The 17,756-nt window shown below is 41.6% G+C and overlaps 2 protein-coding genes across 2 annotated transcripts in view; both read right to left on the reverse strand.

Moving 5' to 3' along the window:
• Positions 1 to 7,613, reverse strand: part of RAMP3 (receptor activity modifying protein 3) — a 69,494-nt gene extending 61,881 nt beyond the window's left edge. The window contains exon 1 of the mRNA XM_057431549.1: positions 7,493 to 7,613. The gene's annotated coding sequence lies outside the window, so the exon portion shown is untranslated. The remainder of the gene's footprint in view (positions 1 to 7,492) is intronic.
• Positions 1 to 17,756, reverse strand: part of CUL1 (cullin 1) — a 304,698-nt gene that overhangs the window by 127,165 nt on the left and 159,777 nt on the right. The window lies entirely within an intron of this gene.

The following is a 17,756-nucleotide window of genomic DNA, read 5'->3' on the forward strand; positions in this document are numbered from 1 at the left end:
AAAAAAAAAAGGTGCAAGTTTTTGATATTACCTCTAGGAGAAATTCCTTGGGCCACTCAGCTTTTTGTTAGCTCTCTTCTTCAGTACCAGAAGGTGATGCTTTTTGTTACTCAAGGAGCTTTTTTGCTAGTTTTACTGTGGCTTTGATACTGTTGAGGAAAACCACATTGCTCTGGACCTGGTCTACTAATACCATAAAGTACCCAGTATGCTCCTGTATTCATAAGGAATACATAGGAATGCAATTCTCAATAAAAAGCTTAGAGAATCTCTGAAATTCCTGAAACTCAGTCAAATGTGATTAATCCAGTCTGGATTTATAAGTACAAGAGTAAGTAATGTATACCTATTTACGCTCAAAAGGGACAAAATTAAGATTACTAAATCTTTAACAGCACAAGGACAAAAGCCTGACAAAAAACTGAAATGTTACAGCAAAACAATGTTGCTGAAAATATTAGTGGTAGAAAACAGGTGTGTAGAGGAAGATAAAGTCACTTTAGCTGAGACTACAGACATTTTCCATGGAATACATCATCATTCCTACCTCTTGGCACTCTGTGGATTAAAACTGCTCATAAAATGTTGCCTGATTCAAATATAGCACAAAAATTTCCTGTGGGAAAACTGAGTGCAAGACAATTTGCTGTAATCTGTTACCACCACAGACGCATAGAAATTGCATTAGAACAGCATGGAGCTTCCAATCAGTTTTCAGCTGATGCATATAAAAAAGTTGTTCTTACCTTGAAAAGGCTCTTAAAAATCAAAAAAAGGTTTTCAGGATTCTTAAGGAATGGTGAAATATATTTGTCTGGACACGGGACTTCCTGGATTTAAAAATGATACTTATAAAACTGAACAGTAGGAAACAAATGCTAATAATCATAGAACCATAGAATCAACTATGATTTGGTCCTTCAGCCTCAGACCAAAAGAAGTCTGGAGATGTGGATCTGCAGAGATAACCACTTCCTGTATTTTACAGAGCTAAAAGAAACTTATTTCATAAACCAAGAGAGGCTGGCAGCCCCAGATCAGCACAAGTCCCAGTGAGAATGAAAGCAGGTGCCAAACTCATGTAAGCGTTCGCCTTCTCTTGTCATGGATATTCCTTTGTGCAGGTTTGCATCAAGGACAGAGTGGAAGAACACAGCAGTGAAGTGAATAAAGAAGGCAAAAAGGCTTACTAAAAGGCACTGGGCTCTGAAAAGAAGCTCTGAAAAAGATTTTCTTGGACATAACTGATTTTCTGGGGGAATAAGGAATCAACAGACTTGACTCTTACCCTGGGGTTCAGGACTTGACACATTCCTTTTAGAAGGCCATGGCTGCATTTTAAATTTTCAAACTTGACTAGATTTTAAATCCTTGTTTAGCTGCAAGACCATACAGTTTTATCCAAACCCTCATGTCAAAAGGGTAACTCTTTCTAGTCATCCTTTATGGATAAAACTAGATTATTTCTAAGATGATCTTTTAGAGCAACAACACAAGCTATGGGTCTAATTGTCAAACATTCTGATACTTTCAGATGTCTCCAACTTTAGATGGATAAATGGTATTATCTAAACCAAACAGTGCAGTGAGCTACTTTGTTCATTTATATACAGCTCAGGGAAATGGGTTATACCTCAACAGGAAAAATATTCTGAGATTTCCAAACACACCCTCTTACTTTTAACCCATAGAAGTCATTAGTAGTTTCTAGCTTGGATTTTAGCATTAAGTGGATGTGCAGACTGAGCTCAGAACAGGCAAACTGACATAATTTATTCAATTACATGATTCTTACTGATTAGCCCAATATGCTCCTAATGAAAACTGTACCCACCCCCCTGGTATACTTAGTTATGACTCTGACTGGCATTAGGTTTTCTACATATGTCTACTTCAGGTAGCATAATCTTACACATTTATTCAGTGACCGCATGCACTCAGTAATATTTTTAGTTCAGCTGATGTGTGTGGATTTGTGCTCATGTAATGAAGAACAGAGCTAAAGCAGCAGCTCACCACAAGAATGAAAGAATACAAGCACTCAGATTTCAGCTGTGATGCTGGCTGCAAAAAGCCCTCTTATTGACACATAGTCCCCTTTGGCACTCATGGACAGACTTTTTGAGGCAAAGGAGGCATATATATGACCTCTCTCATGACTTCTGCCTTAGATTTGGCCAGAGGGAGTTAAGAACATGGGATGAAAATAAATACACTGTGGACCATATTTACTAAACAATGGTGTTCTCTCTGCTCACCCCAGCCAGACACTCAAAAAAGAAAAATAAAGTATTTGTACCAAAGTATGAACAGACTTAAATGCAAGGGTAACTAAACGCAATACTTACACATAAGCGTCTCTAAGGTCTACATTTTCCCCCTTTTAAAAATACCTCTTTCTTAAGGATAGTGCAGTATAAACCCAATAAATTATTGTAACTAAGCATGAATCAATCAATAGATAGTTAATCTGAAGTTTTACTATTACCTTTAAAAGGAGCTAGAAAAATGCTCTCTAGGAAAGGCGCAGAAGTCTTAATGTTTATCTCTGTCACATCCAAGTACAATGCTACTCCTGGAAAACAAGCTAGTAAGACAGACCCTGCATGGAATAGCAACCAGAATGGGGAGCTCACCCCCCTGACAGGATCCTGCTTCCTCTTGGCAGTGGGCAGAGCACCCCCAGCCCATCTATGTTGGTGAACTTCTGGCTTCGTACAAAACATATCACATCAGTGGAGGACTGGTGTCACAGAGCTGTCCTGCGTCCTGTTTCACCCAGGCCAGAGCCCAGCGGAAATGGAGGCATCAAAGGATCCTGAGCAAGTGCATAGGTAATGACAGCAAAATGTTACCCTGTTACTCACTTTTAAAAACAGGTCCAGCCGCAAATCTTAGAATCACAGAATGGTCTGGGTTGGAAAGGACCTTAAGATCATCCAGTTTCACCCCCCCCTGCCATGGGCAGGGACACCTCACACTAGACGGTGTCACCCAAGGCTCTGTCCAACCTGGCCTTGAACACTTCCAGGGATGAAGCATTTCCCACTTCTCTGAGCAACCTGTGCCAGTGCCTCACCACCCTCACAGGGATGAACTTCTTCCTTGTATCTAACCTGAACTTCCCCTGTTGCAGTGTAAAATCTTGATCAGCTGCAAAATGTTTCCTTCTTAAACTGCATTACAAATAAACACTTCCTTTCTTCTACTTTAAAGCAGACAGATCAGATACTCTGGTTCAAAAACTACAATCAACAACCCCATCAATACATGCGGCAGTGGAGTAGGATTCAATATATTCAGTATTTGCACCAGCATTTGAGTATCTCAAGCAGAAGAAGTGTTCTCCTGACAGCAAGAGGAAAGGCTTTCTCTCACATCAAACCAGAACACCCTGGAGAACAAAGCCTCCCCAGATACCTCCACACAGACACCAGAAGGTGAAATCCAACACTGAAATCAGTGTCTAGTTCTCACTGCTAAGAAAGATGGCTCACGCTGACCAAGATGATAGAAAAAACGAATATAATAACAAGAGCAATTCCCAGTGCAACGAGAAAATAAACCTCCCAATACCTGATGGTTCTCTAAAGCTAATTTTGTATTCTTTCATATGTTTCTCCTCTCATTTTTATTTCTGGTATTTGGTATATCTAAGCATATTTATGGATAGCTTCTGCCTGTCCTGACTCTGAGGCTTGAGGAAAATAGTAAAAACATACTTACAAATGTCATAACATCACTTTTTTAAAAATCTTAAATCCAGACCAGAAGACAGCTAAAGGTATACAGGACAAGGAAACATAGCAATGGAAAAAGGATTAACTATGTTCTTCACTCTTGTGTTCATTGCCTTCTGTGTTGTGTCTTGCATGGAGCAGTCAGCCAATACTGAGAGCCATTCATGTGAAAACAAGTGGATTTTAAATGCTAAAGTTGTCATTAATAACTAATGTACAAAGTCCTGCCCCTCCAAACACATGAAGAAAGCAGATTACTCCTTTGCTTAGAAACTCTCAAGTTTAATATTCAAAGCAAGCTCCTTACCCAAAACTACCCAAGTAAATACACCCATATCATCTATGAACAAAGTTGGCTTATTCTTCCTCCTCAGTAGACACTACTGAGATGTCTCTGACATCCCTGGCCAAATTCAATTCCATTTGGACTTCAGTTTCCCTAACTTCATTCCTGGATCCTGGACAATGTTTTCTGTATTCCTTCCAGGTTTCCCCTCCTTGCTTCCCCACTGTATATGCTTAAGGTCTATTAGGAGCTCCTTGTTCCTCTACGTAGGCCTAATGGCATTTTTGCCTGACTTCATATTCACTGGGATGAAGCTCTCTAGAGTTTGTAGGAAGGAATCCTTGAATACTAAGTAGCTTTCTTAGCTCCCTCCACTCTGCCCAGAGCCTTATCCCATGGGACTCTCTCAAGCAGAACCCTGAAGGGACCAAAGTCTGCTCTCCTGAAATCCAGGACTGTGAGCTTGCTTTTTGCCCTCCTTCCCTCAGGATCCTGAACTTACCATCTCATTAAGTAGATCTCTATTAATGTGCAGAATGTATTTTTCTATGTTATTTTTTTTTAAGTTGAGGGAAATGTCTTAATTTTATATTTAGGAAAGATTTCCCTCCCTCACACACAGGTAATAAATGATCAATTGTGTGTGCTATGGAATTAATCTTTCAATAACTATGTATTCTAAAAATGTAATACTACAGTATTGCCTTACTATATGATGTTTCATCTGTTTCATAAGAATCCAGCATTTCATATAAAAGTAAGTAATTTCATAAATGTCTGTTTTTAAAAGAGCGTTCCAGTGACATGAAAGGAAAATAATAATGAGAAAAAGGTTTCATATTATATGAAAAACAAATAAATACCATTTAGACACTGCAACAACTTCTATTTGCTTTTGTAATGCAAAGCAGAGTGAGGACATACATATAATTTCCTGCTCTTTCATAAAAGTAAATGTTCTGTAACTCCTCATTTTCAACATGTAAAAGCACACATATAAAAAGGAGTTATAATTTATACCTACGTTATTAATTCAGGTTTCTCAGGGTTTTTTTTCTTAGCAATCCTGAAAAATAGGATCATAGAATCAGCCAGGTTGGAAAAGACCTTTAAGCTCATCCAGTCCAACCGTTCCCCAGCACTGCCAAGGCCACCAGTAACCCATGCCACTGAGGGCCTCATCTACACAGTGTGTGAACACCTCCAAGGCCAGTGACTCCACCACTGCCCTGGGCAGTCTGTTCCAATGCCTGACCAACCTCTCAGTAAAGAATTTTTTCCTAACATCCAATCTAAACCTCCCCAAATTCATTTTAAACAAAATCAGTGAAATATAGTATTTTGGTTTTGCCAATTTTATAGCAGTTTTGGAAGGGAGAAATAGAACTGTGGGACACTGCAGTTCTACAGGTATTTCTCTGCAAGTATGGTGTATTTAAGCTGTTCTCACTACAACACATCATTTCAGTGGAGGAGGAAGGCAAATTTAAATCACTGGGATAATTGTTAGAATAGTTTGATGTTGCTTAATATTATATGAGAAACAGTCCTGCAAATTATCAAAATATTGAAGACATGAATGAAACATGTAGCAGGACAGCAAAGGAGAACAAAGCACTGGAAACATAAAATGATGGTGTCAATATTTACCTTTCTAAGTACCTGAAAAACCAAGAGCACAGAACAGGAGCTTCTCTGACTGCTGAGACAACTGGAATTGATTTATCAAGACAGATTGGTAAACAGGTTCATACTGTTTTCTGGGAAATTTCCAGCTACAGAATAAAATACAGTAGTGTGAATAGCTTGAAAAGTGCTATTCTGTCAGCATCAGCTGCAGATGCCATATTTTCTTTCTTTCCATCCTCAAAAGCAATTTTTTTCCTCCTAAGGCCTACCTGGTATTAGAAATTGACCTGACTCAAGTCTCACACACTTCATAGAAGGGAAGATACATTCTTGTTAATGCCACCAAGTTCCCTTTGCTTAAGAACTGACTGGAGAGACAGGACATAACCCTTCTGGCTGCAGCCTAGTTAGCACTTCCAATCCTTTCAAGAGTAAATCAGTGCCAGCACCTTCCACTGTTTCCAAGTAGAAATGTAATCATGATTTTAGTCATGGCAAGTTGGAAACTCTCTGTTTAAGAGTTAAGAACACTTAACTCTTCTCCTCTGACATGGAAATAATTCTGACGTTTGTAAAGTGTTGTGATCCAGAGGAACATGCTAAATAATGTATATTACTCAATAATTTATTTCAGCACAGCCATTGCATTCTTACTGCCATGTCTCCCTATATGAATTTCTGACTTAATGCAATGTTCACATGCAAGAATAAACTGCTCTTGTAAAGAACCTATGCTACAATCATAAAAAGCTTCTCCTAGAAAGTTTGAGTTTTATTAAGTGAATCCAGAAGTGTTTCCATATTAAGGCTTACAAATGAAATAGAAATAAGTGTCAAGGCCTATGGCTGTTCTCTAAAGAGCAAGATTAAAATAAATTATCTGAAATAGAGATACTGAATTTAAATCAGTTTTAAGAATCAATATCATGGATATGAAGTATCTCATACATAGCTAAGATGTACCATTTTCATTGCTTTACTAATAAGATTCTTTGTATAGGAGAAAACCAAGTATAGGAGAAAACCAAGTATAGGAGAAAATACAAGTGGTTTGTTACTGCATAACAAACACACACAGAGTTCTTTGGAAAAACAGTGACATACTTCACCTAGCTTAGAACTGTTACCAGCTTGTAAGGAGAGCAATGTTGAGAATTTTCCATCCTCTGAATAAATACAACATGCACACTTCCTTTGCCCAAGAAGCTTTACTGGTAGTGAGTAAAACCTCCTGTCTGAGCTGAGCCATGTAGCTCAAGTTGTGACTGGCTCAGAGGAGTGAAACTCATATCCTAGCCACAGCGCACTAGTCCATATGGTTCAGAGCACCGCACCTTGACAGCCTCCTCACAAACACAAAGAGGAGAGAAGAGAAGGGCATCTAAAATATTATTCACAGAAAAGAAACAAGAAAAGCCTAAGTCTTTCCCTTCAGAGCATTACAGATAAAAAATACACCATACAGACAACGTGCAAATTCTGGATTCATAACATTTTGTCCACTCTCCCAAGACTCAAACTTGTACATTATTGATAAAATGATGACTTGAGAATAAAAACAACCCATATATAAACAAACACAACCCTTTGGAAGCCTCTCCTCATGCCTGCAGGCAGTTACAGAAGGACCAGCTGGTTTAAGTCAACTATAGTTTGTTGAAAGGTACCATCTAGTGGTGATTCTATATTATGCAAACTCACTGAATTCTACATACTGAAACCGTCTTTGCTGTCAATGTCTGAACACAAATTCAACAAAACTGAATGTCACATTATGATACCACTTTATAAAACAGTTTCACTCAAACCAAAGAAGAACATTATCCTTTGTTCTTACCTTTGTTTGCACACCAGTTCGTGAGTCCCAAGAAAGGGGTGATACTCCTCAAGAGAGATCAAAGTTCTGCAACCTCACTGCTGAGTTTAGTTCATTTTCAGGCTTGCAGTAGTAAAGACTTCTGGAAAGGACATTATAATAATTACCAAGTGAGTTTTGCTCTCTTAGCAGAAACTTCAGATGGTGCCTCCTATCAAATTAACTCAGAGAGCAACCCAGGAAAAAAGCAGTGCCTTGACCTTTCTCAGGCTGCCAATTCTCAGTGTAAGCAGGGACATATTTACAGTAAATAAAACTACAAAAGGCTTTATTGGAATATTTTTTACTCATTATGTACATTTGCTTTAATTCGGAACCCTTCTACCTCTCTTGAAAAGTCTAATCCACATCAACTCTGATGTAAAAACATAGACTAAAATTGTTCAACACCTGGTTGATGCTAAATATGACTGCGGAGCACATCAACAAGCCACATGTTCTCCTGAAACCAGCATGACCCAATGAACAAAGATAAAGTAAGAATTAATGGCCATTCACAGTGTTACAATGATTGTTGAGGGTCTTTAGGAAATAGGGTAGCAAAGCAATAGGTGATAACCAAAAGCAGATGTATTTGTTGTAGCCCCTGGTTACTCCAAGCCTGTGGATTCTGCAAAAGGATGTAACATCTGGCATTGTATTCATCTACAGAGCCTGAGGATCCAGCCCGAATGCCCAGTCTTGTATGTCAGGTGGCCTTGGCTGGTGTTATTAAATACTCCTGTAGGAACACCAAGACCCATTTCAAAGAAGGAATAAAAGCCAAGTCAAACAGAGCTAATGGTCATTTTTAAAGAATATTATTTAAACTTGTACTTAAGTACCTGAAGTTCAGGTTGGAAATGTCAGGTAAAGGATTCTCAGGCAGACTGAAAACTGCAGTAGTTAGAACAACAGCAGTGGTCAGTCATTTGTGGGGAATAGGAAGAAGAACATATGCAACTCTTAAAATAGTTGTTTGCATGAACTACAGTTGCGCTGAGTATGTTAAAGGATAAATATTCATCCCTTGTAAATGTTAAAAAACCCCAAATGAGATACAAGAAGCAGAGTATAAAACGTTTTCTTAAATTAATTGTCACAGAATCGTATGTCTAGGCCTTTGTTTTCCTAGCCCAATTGTTTTATGTTCCTGGGCTTGCAGATGCAAATATCATCTTCCAGTAACTTCTTTTTATAAAACTCTTCCCAAAGGAAGACTCTCAACACTCATTTTGTGGCTCCAAATCCCACCCATGTATGTAAATACTACGGCAAGAATTTCCTTCTGTGCACATACTATCTTTCAAAGTGCTTTTGACTTTGAAATAGTTTAATCACTAACTGTAAAAATCTGTTCAGTTGCCAGACTGCAAAAATACACTACCTCATGGAATTGTGTGTCATGTGTCACACAGGTCCTCCTCATACAGATGGATCTGAAACCATTATCTTTTCCTGAAAGAAAAAACACTCATTTTTATATCTGCAGTTCCTGCTCCCTTTCTATTATTCTATTACTACTTCAAGCCCCACTGAGAGTTTCTGTCACAACTGAACAATCAGAATACACTCCATCAGGCTCAGTTTATCTTTATTCTGCCATATGACAGTTTCATTTAACTGGTTTAACTATTCAGCTGTTGAAAACAGCTCTAGCAGAAAATCTTGATTATTCCGACTGCTTGGCAATGACAGCTCGTGAGTGCTTTTAAATACAGTCGGTGTAACAGAATTCTGAGTTTATTTCAGTTTTTACAATAGGGGCCACATAAAATTTTACTTCTGCTAGATGTTCTATAGGTATTTTTGAAATCTAAAGCATATACACTTTCTCAGACAGTTCTTCCTGAGGCCAAGTTACAATCACATGATGCCAAATTGAACAGAATTATCCCTTACTGGTTTACATGTGAATTACTTCCCATAATTTCTTTTTAAGTGTTTTGTTGTTTGCACAAGCTGCTATTATTAAAAAAAAAAGGATAATCAACCCTTGCAAATATTTAAAAAATCCAAACAAGACAGTAAAAGTGGAGGGTAAACCATTTTCTTAAACATCTGTGTCTTATCAACTGCTTCAAACAGATAAAGCAGGGAAATGCAAATGCTGATCTATTGGCTAAAGCTGGTCAAACCCATGGGCCAAAATGTTTGTCAATGCTCAGCTAGCTTCCAATTTAGGAGCCTTGTAACTTCAGAGACACCTGAAGCAATCTCTTCTGAACCTACATGCTATGATATAGAACTCTGAAGAAAAATAATGTAAGAGACAGTGTTCAAAACAAAACACATGTGACACTGCGCCAGTTTAAGGCTGGCATATTGCATAAAAGAGAGGACTTGTAACTGAAAAGGGTTTTTTGTTGTTTTGGTTTTTAGGAAACAAGTTTCAAAAGCATCCCCCCAAAACTATTCAGTGCATGTGCTGTAACATCAGGTGTGGTTTAGCAGCATTTCAGCCATATTTTAGATTGCCAGAGGGTGGCATCAAGAGCACCATCAGCTCATGCTCTTTGGAAGAAACGCTGCATTCGAAACAAATCACAGAAAGACAAAGTGCTCTGTCACACAGTCCTACTGAAAAAGCTGTGCATCATGGTCCAACACCTTAGCTAACTGGCATGGTGCTGAGGCTGCACACACTCCTATTAAAATGAATTTCCAATCTTTTAAGCACCATCAGCAACTTAGTATAGCACCCAGATAGAAAAATTAATGTTTAACAATAGTAAATTAATTGGTTGCACCTCTATTCAGCCAGTATCAGTCAGTATCTAATCAGTATCACTCTGTGATATTAAGGATTACAATAACAAGGATCAGCATCATCAGACTGTGAAAGGCCAAGTAGGTTCAAGCCCACTTTTAAGACTGTAATACAGTTTAACAGCAGAAGTTAGACTAATGTAGCTTAGTCTGGCATACCTTGCAATTCTCACGAGTTTTGTGAGAAAACACTGGCTTCTTCTGCTTTGGCATTCAGTGCTAGGTATACCTCTTTAAGATGAACAATTGTAGCCCACTGAACTTGCAGAATGACATGCAGAAGACGATGAGCATCTAGGCCTCCTTTGGACGGAGAAAATTACAGTAGATATTGCCACAGTCCACCACTTAATGGTGCTGGCAAACACTGGTGCAACCTTTGAAGACTTTAAGATAGCCATTGACAACTTAAACCAAAGGAAACACTCTTACTGCATGTTCCTGAGGAAAAGCGTATTTAAAGAAATATGACCATCTGCTTGTTCCTGAGGATGTGCTGCCAGTGGTGATGCTGACAGGTTACAAGCATCAGAATACACAGTATGCACAAAACATAATCCAGTTTCAAATAATTTCAGTGACTGGTACACCTGGATTTTTCTGCAGGATAGTAGATGTCATCAGATAGAAATGCCTTCTACTCAGAAACTGCTCCATAGATGCTCTGGGGTCTCACACTTTCAGTGCTTGTTTTCTGTGTTGGGGCAGACATGACTGGTAAGTATGGCCAGTTTCTGACATCAGACATGCTGCAAGGGACCTGTGCTATTCACTTTTCCATGCACTGAACCTACAGATCACCCTATACTTACCTGTTACAGGCTCTGTTCTCCCTTCTGCCTACAGACCCTCCTGGTCAAGAGAAGGGTTTCCCAGTTATTGACTCATGTAAATAATGAGTACTTTGACAAAAGACAGCAGTGCTCTTACCAGCAGTACTTAGTTCAGAGGATTTTCAGCCTCTGTCAGTCAACCCCACAGGTAAACAAGCCTTCAGAGAGCAGGAAGGAATCTCTTGGAAAAGCAGCTAGCCTCTCCTTCCAGTGTGTGTAATTCACAGTTGCACTGAGCTTGCCCTTCAGCTGGACAGGGAGGAATCACACTTGTTTGGCGTGCTATTTATGACTTGCTGTGTTATCTCTTGGTACCCCAAACTAGAAAGACAAGCATAGGCCCATTGGTTTGAAGACAAGCCAGAATACAGTCCTCTGCCAAGGCCCTGTCTGTCTAGTGGGACATGCCTTAGATCCAGGCTATCAATACTGTAACAACCCATACAACAAACCTACAATGGAGCAAATCTCTCCATCAGGCAGTAAGGCTGTCCTTGGCTCCATGGTGATTTTAGGGGTTACGTCTTGCAGGCTTTCCTCCTACAGTTCAAACAGTAATATAAAAACCTGTATTTGTACACTGTTTGTACTTCCTTTTCTAGTTGGATGCTGCTGCTTGACACCCTTGATTATCTACCAAATCTACTGATCTCAATTTTCAACTTGGTTAAGTTGTACAGACATAAAACACAATAACCATAAAACTTGGTTATCACAAAAATATTTAATCCTTTCCATTTTACATGCCTATTTCTTCTGGAAGCTACTTAACCTGTTTTCCATTGGCCTAGACAATGTCAGTCATGAAGTACTGGGCCTGAAAGAACTTCTCTACCCTGACATGTCCCTGTGAGGTAGATAATCTCCAACCTAAAGCAGGATTGCAATAATCCTTTTACAAACAACAGCCTTCCTCTTACAAACTCCCATTATGAGAGCAGTAAACATTTCACACACAAACACAATATTCAAATCAGGGCCTGTGTTAATCAAACAGTGAACAGACTCCAAATAAAACCCTTCCAATACACTTTTATTTTTCCATTTAGAACACTAAATGTCCAATCTGATTATGTGCTACCATCAAACTACTGAATATCCATGTTAAGCAAACTAATCATCAAAACAAGATCTGGGGTTTTTATACTGATACCAAACAGAGACAGGATCAGGATCAAGATCTCAAGAGGATCAAGACAGCTTTTACCTGGTTCAGATCAGGTGTTACCTGACTGTAGTCGTATACAGAGTGCTACTATATTTCAACGTAACTTGATTGGCAGTTGCATTGAAGGCAGGCACTGACTCCTGCTCTGAAACTTGTGTAACAGTGTAGAACAAAGCACATTTTTAATGCCATTTTGCTACAGACTGATGAAAAAAAAGCCAAATGGTAACCTGTACACCCCAGCAGCCTTTCAGAATGTCTTCTCAATCCCCTAAAATAATGGGTTTCACATCTGAAGCTTGCACTTCAAGGGCTTCAAAGATACTTGCTTATCACAAGCTACTAGTGGAGTGCCTCAAGGGTCAGTACTGGGACCGGTATTATTTAATATATTCATCAACGATTTAGATGAGGGAATTGAGTGTACTATCAGCAAGTTTGCTGATGACACTAAGCTGGGAGGAGTGGCTGACACGCCAGAAGGCTGTGCTGCCATCCAGCGAGACCTGGACAGGCTGGAGAGTTGGGCAGGGAGTAACTTGATGAAATATAACAAGGGAAAGTGTAGAGTCCTGCATCTGGGCAGGAACAACCCCAGGTTCCAGTATAGGTTGGGGAACGACCTGTTAGAGAGCAGTGTAGGGGAGAGGGACCTGGGGGTCCTAGTGGACAACAGGATGACCATGAGCCAACACTGTGCCCTTGTGGCTAAGAAGGCCAATGGCATCCTGGGGTGTATTAGAAGGGCGGTGGTTAGTAGGTCGAGAGAGGTCCTCCTTCCCCTCTACTCTGCCCTGGTGAGACCGCATCTGGAGTATTGTGTCCAGTTCTGGGCCCCTCAGTTCAAGAAGGACAGGGAGCTGCTGGAGAGAGTCCAGCGCAGGGCAACGAAGATGATTAAGGGAGTGGAGCATCTCCCTTATGAGGAAAGACTGAGGGAGCTGGGTCTCTATAGTTTGGAGAAGAAGAGACTGAGGGGTGACCTTATAAGTGTCTATAAATATATAAAGGGGGAGTGTCACGAGGATGGAGCCAGGCTCTACTTGGTGGCAAACAATGATAGGACAAGGGGTAATGGGTACAAACTGGAACACAAGAGGTTCCACTTAAACTTGAGAAGAAACCTCTTCTCAGTGAGGGTGACGGAACACTGGAACAGGCTGCCCAGGGAGGTTGTGGAGTCTCCTTCCCTGGAGACATTCAAAACCCGCCTGGACACATTCCTGTGTAACATTATCTAGGTGTTCCTGCTCCAGCAGGGGGATTGGAATAGATGATCTTTTGAGGTCCCTTCCAATCTCTAGCATACTGTGATACTGTGTGTGTGATACTGCTACCACTTCAGAGTATGACTACTGTGCACTGAATCCAATAGTGCTTTATGCCTGCAAACTATGTGAAGGTGAGAAATATTGTGAAAAATAAAGTAATTGTTTCATGATATTGTTCAACAGCTGGGATTTGCCCGATTTTGTGGCCAAACTGGCAATCTGAGCACCAAAAGGCCAGGTTTAAGCACTGTCTTGTTAGACTGTAAATGTTCACCAGAAAAACACACAGAATCACAGAATGGTCTGGGTTGGAAGGGACCTCTGGAGATCATAAAGTCCAACCCCCTGCCAAGGCAGGGCCACTCAGAGCAGGGCACACAGGAACGTATCCAGGAGGGTTTGGAATGTCTCCAGAGAGGGAGACTCCACAACCCCCCTGGGCAGCCTGTTCCAATGCTCTGATACCCTCAATGTAAAGAAGTTCTTCCTCATATTGAGGTGAAAATTGTGCTTTAATTTATGGCCATTGCTCTTTGCGCTGTTGCTGAGCACCACTAAAAAGAACCTGGCACCATCCTCCTGGCACCTGCCTTTGAGACGTTTATATGCATTGATGAGATCCCCTCTCAGTCTTCCCTTCTCCAGATTTAACAGGCTCAGCTCCCTCAACCCCTCCTCTTAAGAGAGATGCTGCAGCCCCCTGATCATGCTTGGGGCCTCCCCTGGACCCTTTCCAGTATCTCCTTGTCTTTCTTGTTCCAGGGAGCCCCGAACTGGTCACAGTACTCCAGATGTGTCCTCACCAGGATGGAGGGGAAGGATCACTTCCCTTGACTGCTGCCACGCTCCTTCAACACACCCAGGATATATCCTTGTCCCTTCTGGCTCAAGGGCATGCTGCTGGCTCATGATCAACTCATCATCCACCAACATTTCCAGGTGCTTCTCAGCTGAACTGCTCTCTAGTAGCATTAGTACCATCAAGTCTGATTATCCCTCCATGATCACCATCAGTAACCAGAAGAAATGTAGTTATTAAGAACACAAAAAGACCAGCCACGGCTATGTCAGCAAGGGCAAAGGGGAAGCATTCACCATCCCCAAACGTTATGCCTGTGTGTTTGCTGACAAGCAGAAGACCTGCTCTCTGGTAACCTAGCTAACCGAGTTTCACCACAGCTTTTTGGCAATACTAAAAGTTAAAGACTTTTGGACAGGCGGAAGCACACACCCCTCTGCCCTGCCCGACGCGTGGAACGCTTCTGCTCGCAGCGAGTCCTCATGCCATTACACACAGGCAGGCTGCGCCCGAACCCCTGAGCTCTACGGGAGCCCCCCAGCCGCGGTGGCACTATCAAACGCTTCGGGTAAACGGCAAGGAGTTGCTTCCATAACAAGATCGAACAACTTTGGGGTCACCACAACCCCAACGATAGCAGGGCCCCCTTGGTGAGTGAGCGCGGGGGGGTGGCGGCGGGGCGCGGCCTGGCTCCCCCCTGAGAGACGCGGGTGTGCGCAGGCCGCTGGGCTGGGGCGGCGGGGGCAGCGCGGTGGTCAGTGCGGGAAGGCGCTGGTGTCCCGGAGAGAATCATAGAGTCACAGAATGGTTTTGGGTTGGAGGGGACCTTGAGATCATGCGGTGCTAGCCCCCTGCCACGGACAGGGACACCTTCCACAAGACCAGGTTGCTCCAAGCCCCGTCCAACCTGGCCTTGAACACTGCCACGGATGGGGCAACCACAGCTTCTCTGGGCACCCTGTGCCAGCCCCTCAGCACCCTCACAGTAAAGAATTTCTGCCGTATATCTAACCTGAACTTCCCCTGTTTCAGTTTGAACCCATCACCCCTTGTCCTGTCGCTACAGTCCCTGATGAAGAGTCCCTCTCCAGCATCCTTATAGCCCCCTTCAGACACTGGAAGGCTGCTCTGAGGTCTCCACGCAGCTTCTCTTCTCCAGGCTGAACAGCCCCAGTGTTCTCAGCCTGTCTTCATACAGGAGGTGCTCCAGCCCCTGAGCATCCTCATGGCCTCCTCTGGACGTGCTCCAACAGCTCCATGTCCTTCTTATGTTGGGGACCCAGCGCTGAGCGGCTGCTCTGCCTCACTGGTTCCAAACAGCAGTAAAAGTTTGCAATTAGCCATGGGGCAGTTACTGACATTTAAATTGTCAGTAAATATGCAGTTCCATTATCTGTTGGCACGCCCTCAGTTTAGTGCACTCCGTGTGTTTCAAGCCAGTTGTTTATCTTTTCCCGAAAGGATTGCTGAATATTCTGGTTTCTTGGTGTTTCTTCCTGTTGTGTTTGGATTTCTCTGCTGCGTGTCTTCTTTCCCAAATTAGCTGAAACAAAGCTGCTCTGACTTACTAAGTTTAGCACCTGTTTGTAGGAGGCAGGCATTTGAAAGTGCTTCTTTTCCTTCTTTTTTCATTTTAAGCATCTTTCCTGTGGATTTTTGAGGAAGTCCTATGTCTTTTGTATTACCTACATTAAAGTGCTGTATGTTGAGTATTAGAGGGTGGTCAGGGAAGCCGGATTATGCATGACTTCCTGAACTCCTGTCCTGCAAAGTCTTGCTCAGTGAACAGGCACTGAAACTTGGAGAAATGCATTTATCTCAGGTACCTTATCTGTGTTACTAACTGTACCATCTGTAGGATAAAGGATCAGGAGATTTTTCTACTTTTAATAGGATATAGCATCTGCAATAAGGAGATACATATATTTCAGCTTGAATTTTGAAAGGAAGATTCTTTATTATGTCTGTTTCTCTGCTTTTAGCTGGAAGACTTGGTTATCATTGCTTTGTAGCATGTGACAAAGCCTGGTACTGACTTCCCCCACTCCCTTCAAACGATGAAGTGGCAGCAATGATGTTACAGCAAAGCCTGGGTCCTGTGGCTGGCTGCAGTAGCTCACCTTCTCCTGGAGTAGACTCTCATCAGTATTTCCCATGCGTGCTCTTCTTCTCATGAGATGAGTTCTTGGGATCAAAGATGCACAGTGATGAAAGGATTTCCTCCTGTGTGCAAGTTGAGCACTAATGCATTACACAGCTTGAATCATTCTGTTTCTGTTGTGTATCTCAAAATCTGTATAAATCACAAACCAGGCTTTACCAAGCCTTTGCTTTAAAAATGCAAGTAATTAGGGTTTTCCATTTTTGCCCTTGAAACGCAGAACTGTAGGAAGTGGAATAAATTTACTTTGCAACAAGTAAGTAACCTTACATAAATGAATTGTTCAGGAGATGGAAAGTTCAGATGAAAGTGAGCTTGTTGCACTCAAGGGTTTTGGAAGTGGAGTCTCACTCGGGCAGTGAGGCAAATACGCTTGCGGCAAGGTTAGCCTGGATCATGACTTTTGCATCCTGTTGAAGGAAAAAGAGGGATCACGTAGAGGATTGATCCACTAGAGAATAGTCTGTGGAAGACTGCTTTCATAAACAGGCTTTTGAATGCCCTGGCAATAGAGTGTGAGTCTTGACTTGGGTGTTTCTGAAGACTGAGCTCAGCCAATTGGGGAGCAGTCATTCAGTGGCCTCCTCAAAAGGAAAGTTTCAGGCAGAATCCTGAAGTTATGTCCAAGTACAGGTTTTTTGTACAGGATTCACTCTGCTTAAAAGAAAGTTACAAGGGCAGACTTCTAATAAATGCTGGAAGTTCAGTGAAGCTACTGTCAGGATTCATTTCAGTTCAAGTGACTGTCATACTGAAGGAGGCCTGCCAGCCAGCATCATCTACCTGAAGTCTTAAAGTTGGTGCCATCTCCATCATGCTTTTCAACTTGTGTAGTCATGTGGGAATGCTTTGCTGGAATAAAAGGGAGTAGTCCATATTCTACTGGAGGGCAGGTATTAGCTGATACTTGTTGCTTTGTCCACCTTGCTTTGTAAGTAGCTTTAAGAAACAAAGACACTTCAGTCTGAGTGCAGCTATTTTATTTTAGTGAGCTCCCTTTATAGAAGTATCTGTTAACTACTTCTGGCATTTCAGCTGTCACAGTTAGACTCATTTTGTATCTGTTCCCTTCAAACTGTAAATCAGTGATGCAGAGGAAACTTCCTTACTCTTAATGAAAACAGCCCTGCTTGCTTACCCCGTACTTGGTCAGGTCCTTGAATCAGGTCTTACAGTCTCAACACTGAAGAGGATGTGGAGGTAGCTGAGATAACCCTGGGTATCAGTGAAGCTGGAGTCTATAGA

Source organism: Pezoporus wallicus, unplaced genomic scaffold (genome assembly GCF_028554395.1).
Source record: "Pezoporus wallicus isolate ANWC-B61680 ecotype Strahan unplaced genomic scaffold, APGP_CSIRO_Pwel_v1 scaffold_11491, whole genome shotgun sequence".
NCBI classification, from domain to species: Eukaryota; Metazoa; Chordata; class Aves; order Psittaciformes; family Psittacidae; genus Pezoporus; species Pezoporus wallicus.